The 10,927-nt window shown below is 40.7% G+C and overlaps 1 pseudogene; it reads right to left on the bottom strand.

The window, feature by feature from the left end:
- Positions 1-10,605, bottom strand: part of LOC120572539 — an 11,136-nt pseudogene extending 531 nt beyond the window's left edge.
- Between the last annotated feature and the right edge of the window lie 322 nt (positions 10,606-10,927).

The following is a 10,927-nucleotide window of genomic DNA, read 5'->3' as shown; positions in this document are numbered from 1 at the left end:
TAAGGCTTACAATTTAAAATAAAAACACTTTATTCTAACACAGTTGAATACAATGTAAGAAATACATACATAATGTAGAACTTACGTTGCAGGTTCTTGTTTTCCCGCTTCATGGTCTCCAGCTGATCCAGAGATTCCTCATAAGAGTTCTTCATCTTGAACAGCTCAGTGCTGAGAGAACGAGCCTCCTTCTGTGCTCCCTCGAGCTCGGCCTGACCCTCCTCAAACTTCTGTTTCCACTCTGCCAACACCTGAATAACATAATTAATACAGTTCATTTGGTTAATGTAGCAATATGAGAAAAAAATAAATTCATACAGTACAGGCCAAAAGTTTGGACATACCTTCTCATTTAATGCGTTTTCTTTATTTTTATGACTATTTACATTGTAGATTCTCAATGAAGGCATCAAAATTATGAATGAACACATATGGAATTATGTACTTAACAAAAAAGTGTGAAATAACTGAAAACATGTCTTATATTTTAGATTCCTCAAAGTAGCCACCCTTTGCTTTTTTGATAGCGCTGCATACCCTTGGTGTTCTCTCAATCAGCTTCATGAGGTAGTCACCTGAAATAGTTTTCACTTCACAGGTGTGCCTTGTCAGGGTTAATTTGTGGAATTTTTTCCCTTATTAATGGGGTTGGGACCATCAGTTGTGTTGTGCAGAAGTCAGGTTGATACACAGCCGACAGCCCTATTGGACAACTGTTAGAATTCATATTATGGCAAGAACCAATCAGATAAATAAAGAGAAATGAGTGGCCATTTTTGCTTTAACAAATGAAGGTCAGTCAGTCCGGAAAATTGCGAAAACTTGGAATGTGTCCCCAAGTACAGTCGCAAAAACCATCAAGCGCTACAACGAAACTGGCTCACATGAGGACCGCCCCAGGAAAGGAAGACCAAGAGTCACCTCTGCTGCTGAGGATAAGTTCATCCGAGTGACCAGCCTCAGAAATCGCAAGGTAACAGCAGCTCAGATTAGCGACCAGATGAATGCCACACAGAGTTCGAGCAGCAGACCCATCTCTAGAACAACTGTTAAGAGGAGACTGCACGAATCAGACCTTCATGGTCAAGTAGCTGCTAGGAAACCACTGCTAAGGAGAGGCAACAAGCAGAAGAGATTTGTTTGGGCCAAGAAACACAAGGAATGGACATTAGACCAGTGGAAATCTGTGCTTTGGTCTGATGAGTCCAAATTTGAGATCTTTGGTTCCAACCGCCGTGTCTTTGTGCGAAGCAGAAAAGGTGAACGGATGGATTCTACATGCCTGGTTCCCACCGGGAAGCATGGAGGAGGAGGTGTGATGGTGTGGGGGTGCTTTGCTGGTGACACTGTTGGGGATTTATTCAAAATTGAAGGCATACTGAACCAGCATGGCTACCACAGCATCCTGCAGCGACATGTCATCCCATCCGGTTTGCGTTTAGTTAGACCCTCATTTTTTTTTCAACAGGACAATGACCCCAAACACACCTCCAGGCTGTGTAAGGGCTATTTGACCAAGAAGCAGAGTGATGGACTGCTGCGCCAGATGACCTGACCTCCACAGTCACCGGACCTGAACCCAATCGAGATGGTTTGGGGTGAACTGGACCGCAGATTGAAGGCAAAAGGGCCAACAAGTGCTAAGCATCTCTGGGAACTCCTTCAAGACTGTTGGAAAAACATTTCAGGTGACTACCTCTTGAAGCTCATCAAGAGAATGCCAAGAGTGTGCAAAGCTGTAATCAGAGCAAAGGGTGGCTACTTTGAAGAAACTAGAATATAAGACATGTTTTCAGTTATTTCACACTATTTTGTTAAGTAAATAATTCCACATGTGTTCATTCATAGTTTTGATGCCTTCAGTGACAATCTACAATGTAAATAGTCATGAAAATAAAGGAAACGCATTGAATGAGAAGGTGTGTCCAAACTTTTGGCCTGCACTGTATATTTAATTGTTTGTATGGCTTGGCCACACAAAGTAAACAATGTTACCTTGTCAAAGTTCCTCTGCTTCTTGTCCAGATTGGCAGCCAGCCCATTGGCCCTCTCCACATCAATCATGAGGTCCTCCACCTCACTCTGGAGCCTCTGTTTGGTTTTCTCAAGAGAAGCACACTTGGAGTTCACTGCCTCAATCTGCTCCTCAGCTTCCTGAAGACGCTGAGCCAGCTTTTTCCTGTTTGATAAGGATGAGATTTGTTTTCCACTGAAACTACTTTTTTCCAGATATTTTTTCATGAATGAAATACAAAGCATTACATAGTCTCAGAACCTAGATGAATATAAGAAAGCACTGCTTTAATCTAAAATGTTATTTTCGTAATAAGACACTAAATACAAACAATTGCAAAACCTGTTTAGAACGTGTTTAAATGCAAGTACTTTAGTTGAGTTATGCTACATTTCTGAACTGGCCATTGAATTGTTTGAATGTTACTCACTTGGATTCCTCAAGCTCCTCAGTGCGCTGGATAGCATCAGTTTCATACTTAGTTCTCCACTGAGCCACCTCACCGTTGGCCTTGGACATTCCACGCTGCAGCTCAGCCTTGGCCTCCTGCTCCTCCTCAAACTGCTCCCTCAGCAGATCACAGTCATGGCGGGCTGATTGCAGTCCATGGGCAAGAGCATTCTTGGCCTGGTGTAAGACATGTGATTGATTTTACAAAATTCCTTAATCCCAAACTAATAATACCAATACACACTCACTTAACAGTGTTTTACCTTAACCTCCTCTTCAATCTGTCTCTTCAGCTCCTCAATCTGCTGTGTGAATGCCTGTTTGCCTCTGGTCAGCTGGGAGACAAGAGCTTCTTTCTCTTCAATTTGACGGCTGAACTCACCTTGAGTAAAAGTTGTCATGATACATTAGTTTTTGTCATGTTTCTTAATAATATACACAACAGATCATTCAGTTTAAAAGTTTTAGATACCATTTTCTGTCAGGAGACGTGCTTTCTGTGCATTTGAGTCATTGATTTGACGGACATTCTCATCATTCTTGGTCTTCAGTTCGCTAAGTTGGTCCTCTAGAGTACGGCACATCTTTTCAAGATTTCCCTAATGAGTAAATAGAGATGAGATCAGTGATCAGACGTTATTTAAAATATTAATTGCATTATTTACTATGCTTATTTAGTTAATAAAATAGCATGTAACGCATTGTGTACCTTGGCTTTAGCAACAGCCTCCATGTTGCTGGAGAGGTCATCGATCTCCATCTTGTATTCACTCTTTTCCTTCTCAAGCTTCTGCTTTACACGCTGGAGGTTGTCGATCTGCTCTCCCAGCTCAGCTACGCTGTCAGCCTGCTTCTTGCGAAGAGCAGCAGCGGTGGCTTCATGCTGCAGAGTGGACTCCTCAAGATCACGACGGAGCTTCTGGAACTCGGCTTCACGCTTCTTGTTCATCTCAATCTGAGCAGCAGTGGCACCACCGGCCTCCTCCAGCCTCTCACTGATCTCCTCAAGTTCTCTGGAGAGGTCAGCTCTCTGCTTCTCAACCTTGGCACGAGCAGCACGCTCAGCCTCAATCTCCTCCTCCAGTTCCTCAATACGAGCCTGTTGAATGTAGATGTGATGTCATTCAGTAAACTTTCACTTTTACTACACAAATTTGGGAACACATGCAGAAATGTTTTGTGTAATGCACATGTGTCAAACTCAAGGCCCACGGGCCAAATCCGGCCCCTTGCAGATTTAGATCCGGCCTGTATATCAATTTGGGTTCACAATATATTTTGGCCCGCCTAGTTGTGCGCCAAACCAAGAACACAGGAAAGTATTTTTTAAACTGCAGTTACCTGACATTCAAAGAAGAATATAGCAGATTTGCCGACTCTAAGACTCAGAAATTCCCCCAGAAGGAACTCTTTTGATGACTTTTGTAGGGCTTCGTGTCAACAAAAATGCGACAAAAAGCATAGAAAAATGTCGGAAAAAGCAACACATTTACCAAAAGGTGACAAATGTCTGACAAAGCCACAAAAACGTCAGCGAAAAACAACAAAAATGTTATCAAAACATAAAAAAAAAAGTGAGATGCAGTAACAAAAGCACGTCAAACTGTCCGGCACTTGGTGTGATTCTCTTTTTCCAGTGTGGCCCTCTGGGAAAATTAATTTTAAACCCCTGGTGTAATGTGATATGTCACCTGGAGCTCCTTGATCTTCTTCTGAAGCTGAGCACCCAGTGACTGCTCATCTTCAATCTTGCTAAGGAGCTGACTGATTTCAAAGTCCTTCCTGTGAGAATTATAGATAAAGTACATAGAGTTCATGCAGTTGACCACAATTTTTAAAAGAATGGTTGTACAAATAAAAAAATGACGTTACTTTTTGATCTTCTCATCAGACTGCTGCTTGTCATTCTCAAGATCCATTATGGATTCCTGGGCCAGTTTCAGATCACCCTCAAGCTTTCTCTTGGCTCTCTCAAGGTCCATACGGAGCTTCTTCTCTTGCTCCAGAGAACCCTCAAGCTAAGAAATAAGATGAGCTTGTAACCATCACATTCAAGAAGAATATGCTTGCTTTGCCAATCCAAGAGACTTTGTAAACTTACATCATCCACTTGCTGCTCAAGCTTGGTCTTGGCCTTGGTCAGAGTGTTGACTTTGTCTTCCTCTGCCTGCAGGTCATCAAGAGTCTGCTGATGAGCCTCCTGAAGGGCTTTCTTTTCCTTGGTCAGCTTAGCAATGCTCTCATCTTGAGAGGCCATCTCCTCAGTCAGGTTCTTAACCTAAGTGTGCAAGAAAAATCTTGTCTTTAATCGGTCATCATTATAATCTTACTTCATCTGCTGGACAGATTATTATTTACCAACCTTGTTCTCTGTGGCATGTTTCTCTTTTTCCACTTTGGCCAAGGTAAGCTCCAGGTCATCAATATCCTTCTTGAGCTCAGAGCATTCATCCTCCAGCTTTCTCTTCTTGGCGGTGAGCTCAGCATTGATTTCCTCTTCATCCTCCAGTCTCTCGGTTGTCTCTTTGAGTTTGGCCTCGAGCTGAATCTTACTCTTGATAAGTCCCTCACATCTCTCTTCAGCATCATTCAGATTCTCTGATTCCTAGTTAATTTTCCAAAAATAGATGTTAGCACATTAACATAAAAAACAACATGAAAAAGCAGAACTGTCCATTGGTGTGTACTTACAGATGCTACTTGGAGCTGCAGATCATTCTTCTCCTGCAGAAGGGACACCATCTTCTGCTCCAGTTCCTTCTTCTTGGCCAGGGCAGCAGCTAAGTCAGTGGTCATCTTTTCATAGTTCTCCTTCATAGCTGCCAGCTCCTTCTCAGTTTCAGCACTCTTCAGCAGAGGCTTGATCTTGTAGTACACCTTCATCCATGGCCAGTGTTTGACATTCATGAATGAGCGGACATTGTACTGGATGGTATATACAGCATCCCTGTTTGAAAGAAGTTGCTGTTAGGGACAAAGTTATTCCTCATTATTCATTCCATGGCTGTGCATTCAAAAATTGTTGTTTTCAACATGCCTCGTTGCTGTCATCTTCACAAACTCTTTTCTCATGAGGTAACCACGGCACAAAGCCTGAGTCATGGTGACCAGAGATGCCAATTTTTCATCTCTCATCTCCTCTAGGACACCCAGCAGACCGGCCTTGAAGAACACCTGATCAAAGAGAAAATAGAAATTGATTTCATGTCTGGACTATACACTATTCTAAACATTGAACCAGAAATGACTCAGAGAGCATGTACCCCGCAGACAAGACTAAATGTAACTTGCTCCATCAATGGCCACATGGTGGTGCAAATTCTCTGTTTCTATCCTTACCCACATTCATTGCTAACTTCCAAAAACACAAAATAAAATTTAAAAATAAAAAAATTAAAAAAAAAAAAAAAAAAAAAAAAAAAAAAAAAAAATAATAAATGTAATCAAGGGGGGTTTACCTTGGTGTGTGTCGAATTTGTACTTATCATGATTGAACATCACCATTGACACAAGCAGCTTCTCACCTTTTTTTTTTAACCCCCCGCGGAGAATTCAGCACCTCGTACCTTTTTATTAGAGTTAATGGTCAGTGTGAGCATTTTCTTTTAATAATCTATCAACATTCTTTAAATATCCATTGATACCTCTGCTTGAAGTCAGCATAGAGAATTCTGCTGGGGAAACCTTTTCTGCAGATTCTGATACCCTCCAGCACACCGTTACACCTGAGCTGGTGGATGACCAGGAAGTTCTCCATCAGACCTGTAAAAAATACATTTCTCAATTACTTCCTTGAATAGTGAGGCTCTAAAATTAAGAAAACCATACCAACAAAACAAATCACTCCTCAAAGAATCTCTTCAGATTAAGTTTTCTATGTACCTGGAGTCTTCGACTCATTGGGAATCAGGCAGCGCACAAAGTGAGGATGGGTGCTCCTCAAGTTAGTCATCAGCTTGCCCAAGTTCTCCTGTAGATCCAAAATGGTGACTTTTATCAAGCATATAACAACTGTGAGTTTGAGCATACATTGAGATACTGTATATGAGATAAGTTTGCAATGTTAAACCTTACCCTAAACTGTGAAGACACAGTCTGCATAGAACCACCCTTCTTCTTGCCACCCTTCTTTGCACCACCAGTTTCTGTAAATGTTTTTAAATAGACGTGTTATGTTAGAATGTGACATATCATTTACATGAGCACATACTACAGTTAAAAAATATACAGTATAACCTTAGAATGTGTTTTAGTTTACTGTAGTTACTATCATACCCTCAACGACGGGAGGATACAGAACAGCCAGCAGTTTCACTGGGGATTTCTGGTACAGCTGAATGACAGAGTCATTCAGTGGATCCTTGTTCTTGTCCAGCCAGCCAGCGATATTGTAGTCCACGGTACCGGCGTAGTGCACCAGGGAGAAGTGGGCCTCAATCTTGCCCTTGGCGGGCTTAGGCTTCTCAAATGCTTTGTTTTTGCCAAGATGCTGGTCATACAGCTTGTTCTTGAAGGATGTGTCTGTGGCCTTGGGGAACATGCACTCCTCTTCGAGGATGGAGAAGATTCCCATGGGCTTGAAAAAAGTGTGAAGAAGTATGTCATTAAGTGATACATTAAGTCAAATTAAGAACAATTATATATAAATCCCAAATGAAGCGATTACCTTTTCAATGAGCTCAATGCAAGCAGCCAAGTCCATGCCAAAGTCAATGAAATCCCAGATAATACCCTCCTTCTTGTACTCCTCTTGCTCCAGGACAAACATAGTGTGGTTGAAGAACTGTTGCAGTTTCTCATTGGTGAAGTTGATGCACAGCTGTTCCAAGGTGTTGAACTGTGATGGGACAAATAATTAGTATAATCTCTCACAGGGCAATAAGAATTATTCTGTCATGAAAAGCATCAGCCTCTGAATTGTTTGAAATGAAGCTTACGTCAAAGATTTCAAAGCCAGCAATATCCAGGACACCAATGTAGAACTGTCTAGCTTGTTTAGTGTCCAAACTCTGGTTGATACGGACGACCATCCATAAGAACATCCTCTCATAGATCGACTTGGCCAGGGCAGGCACTGCGTTCATCACCTGAATAAAAACCAGGATGTGATTTGTTTAAAATCAACTGTCAACCATCTTGTATAACGATGAAATACTGGTATTTAAAATTTGTCTAATGAAATAAATGACACAAAAGATAAATAGAAGTGATACCAGTTTATCTCAATTACCTGAGGTACAGTCTGTCCCTTGGTGACATACTCATTTCCGACCTTCACTCTGGGATAGCACAGAGCCTTGAGCATGTCAGCGGAGTTCAGACCCAGCAGGTAAGCAACCTTGTCAGCCTCTGAAAATAGTTCATAGATTTCCATCATGATATGAACAGAACCAGTGTGATTAAGAACTGTATTACTGTTTCCCCCAAGCTATTCACTCTGAGCTGGCATTAAATACTCACCCTCTGTGCCATCAGGCTCAGCCTGCTCCTCACGCTGCTTCTGCTTGAACTTCATGTTACCATGGTGGAGCACAGCACCAGTCATCCTGTAGATGCTCACCTTCTCTTCACCAGTGAAGCCCAGGATATCAATGGCATTCTGAGTTCAAAAGAGGTCCACACAAACATAATCACTTAAAAGGGCAGTTTTGATGTGGATATATTTAAATATTTGAAAGTAAAAATCACTCACATCAGTGGCTTCCAGCTCCTCTTTGTCATTAATGCTGGCCACAGTGATCTGACCCATGCTACACATGGGGAAGTCGTAGGGGTTGGTTGTGATGAGTGCCTGGTCTGGATATCAAAAAAAGGGTGAACACGTGAGAACATTTGTTTCATATGAAAACAGGTTACAATGTGCATCCTCTCAATCTTCTTACCAAGTATCTCAGGGATGTGGCCGGTCATCATCTGGAAGAAGATGTGGTAGCCTCTTTCATCAGAAAGCTGGTATGTCACTCTTGACTTCTCCAGCAGATCTGCAAACATTGTTCATAAATTACAGTCTGACCAATTCTCAATTCCAGTCGTTTGTATGTACAATGAGTATTATTACTTACATGTCTCAATATCAGCACTAGCCAGTTTGCCAGTTGTGCCAAAATGGATTCTGATGAATTTACCCTGTTTGGAACAAAGGATTTTTAATGTCCCTCCAAATTGGCAATCTGTAACAAGACATCTTTCATGTGTAGAAATTGTTCCATACTTACAAAACGAGAAGAGTTGTCATTCCTAATAGTTTTGGCGTTACCATAGGCCTCCAACAGCGGATTGGCTGCAATAATCTGATCCTCCAGTGACCCCTATAATCCAGATTTAGAATTACAGTCAGAAAATTATTTTATTATAAAATATTATATAGAGAAAGAACCCTGAGTTGTAATCATACAGTAACATACCTTTGATGTGTCCCTCTTCGGTCCACCAACTGCGATTGTTGCAAAGTACTGGATGACACGCTTTGTGTTCACAGTCTTTCCAGCACCAGATTCTCCACTAGGTATAGACATAGACTTTTAAGAATTTGATCAAGATATTTGACTATGTTAAACAAAGTCAACAAATGTAAATGTAACAAACTTACGTGATCAAGACAGACTGGTTCTCCCTATCTGTAAATAAAAAACAAAATAATGCAATAATAATTGAGTTTTACTGCAACAGAAACCCCTTTATACTGATACATTCTACATTGTTTGGGTAATGACTTACCAGTAAGCATGAACTGAAAAGCATTGTCAGAGACAGAGAAGATGTGGGGTGGAGCCTCCATACGCTTCTTGCCTCTATAGGCACTTACACATTCAGCATCGTACACTGGGAGCCACTTGTAGGGGTTCACAGTGGCACAGAACAACCCAGAGTAGGTCTGAAAGTGATCATAGAGATTCAACAGTTAACTCTATGTTTCCTACAAGTTTAGCAATTCACAATAGTTCTATTCTCATTAGGCAGATTGTCTTACGTAGATCATCCATGCTGCAAAACGCTCTTTGAGATTATACAGCACAGAGGCTTCATTGAGATGGGTCATCATGGCCATGTCCTCAATCTTGTCATACTTGGGAGGGTTCATTGGGAAGACTTGATCTTCTTTCACTGTCCTCTCCTGCAACAGGACATTAGACACAATGAGAACTAATCATATTGAATTCCCAGTTGACTGTGACTTCATGATACTAACCTCCTTAGTGTCCAGAACTTCGACAGTGACTTTGTCACCATCTTTCTTGAGGATTTTTGCCTTCAAGTACAGCTCTTTGGTATCAGCCACGTAGCAGGCACTCTTGGCATCAAATGGTGCAGTTTGAGCCTCAATTCTCTCCTTTTCTGGCTTACGAAGGTAAACGGCAGCTTTGCCATAAATGGCCATCTCCGCGTCCGTACTCATGGTGGCGGTTTACTTCTGTAACGTAATTACAAATAACAGTAAACCTATATGTAAATACATTTATATGTAGACATTAAAACCAATGTCTTCTAGCCATATGACTAGAAAGCCCAGAATTATAGAGTTCAATAAAATAATTGAGTTCTGGGCATCATCACAAGTCAGTAAGTCAAACAATAGCAATCTTAGAATGATGGTTTCTATTCATATCATTGAACAGTTCCTAAATGCCTGGTGTTGTACTAAACATCAACAATATATCAATGGCAAAAATCTTTTTACATTATTAAAAGATACCTTTATCTTAGTTAAAGCCTTTCAGACCATCAGACAGATTGTCTATACTGTGATTTCATTACGTTGCTCTATAATTTACACACAACATCTGTTGCATGTCTCTCCGTCTAGGGAGAGAGAATCATGCTCAGTTTCTCTTCCTGAGGTTTCCTCCATGTTCCCCCTGTTAAAGGGGCCCAAATTGAAGGTCTAAGGACAGAGAGTGACATATGCTATACAGATTGTAAAGCCCCTTGAGACAAATTTGTGATGTTAGGTTATAAAAAAAAATTGACTTGACTTTACTTGGCTGATTGTTGTTAGAATTAACACTAGTTGTCATTTTGAGTTTTGTCCTAATTGGATGCAAAACACCTAAAGTCATGAATTAAACACACAAATACTTAAAATAAAAGTTGTACATACCTTATCCTTTCCCCTTGTGAAAATAATGTTGCACTCCACAATCCTATTGAAAACATCATGGGTTAGTCAGTGCAGGAAACAACCTCAAAGATGCACAGAGTGCATTGAATACATACATTCATTCTTGCACTGAACTGCCTTGCACTATATTTATATTTAAATCTTGACTATACTGATATTGGACTATTATTTCCCTCTCTTCAATTGTTATTGTATATTCTTTGTAAATTTGTAAATTCCATTGTATTGTTACTTAACAGTATTTTTTTCATATATTTCTTACTGTCCTTTCTGTTTTTATTCTTTTTATAAGTGAGTGTTGTACTTTGAGAGGAAACATTAACCAGAGTCAAATTCCTTGTTTG

The sequence above is a fragment of the Perca fluviatilis genome, chromosome 14 (genome assembly GCF_010015445.1).
Source record: "Perca fluviatilis chromosome 14, GENO_Pfluv_1.0, whole genome shotgun sequence".
Classification (NCBI taxonomy): Eukaryota; Metazoa; Chordata; class Actinopteri; order Perciformes; family Percidae; genus Perca; species Perca fluviatilis.
This window is presented reverse-complemented; position numbering and strand designations above follow the sequence as displayed.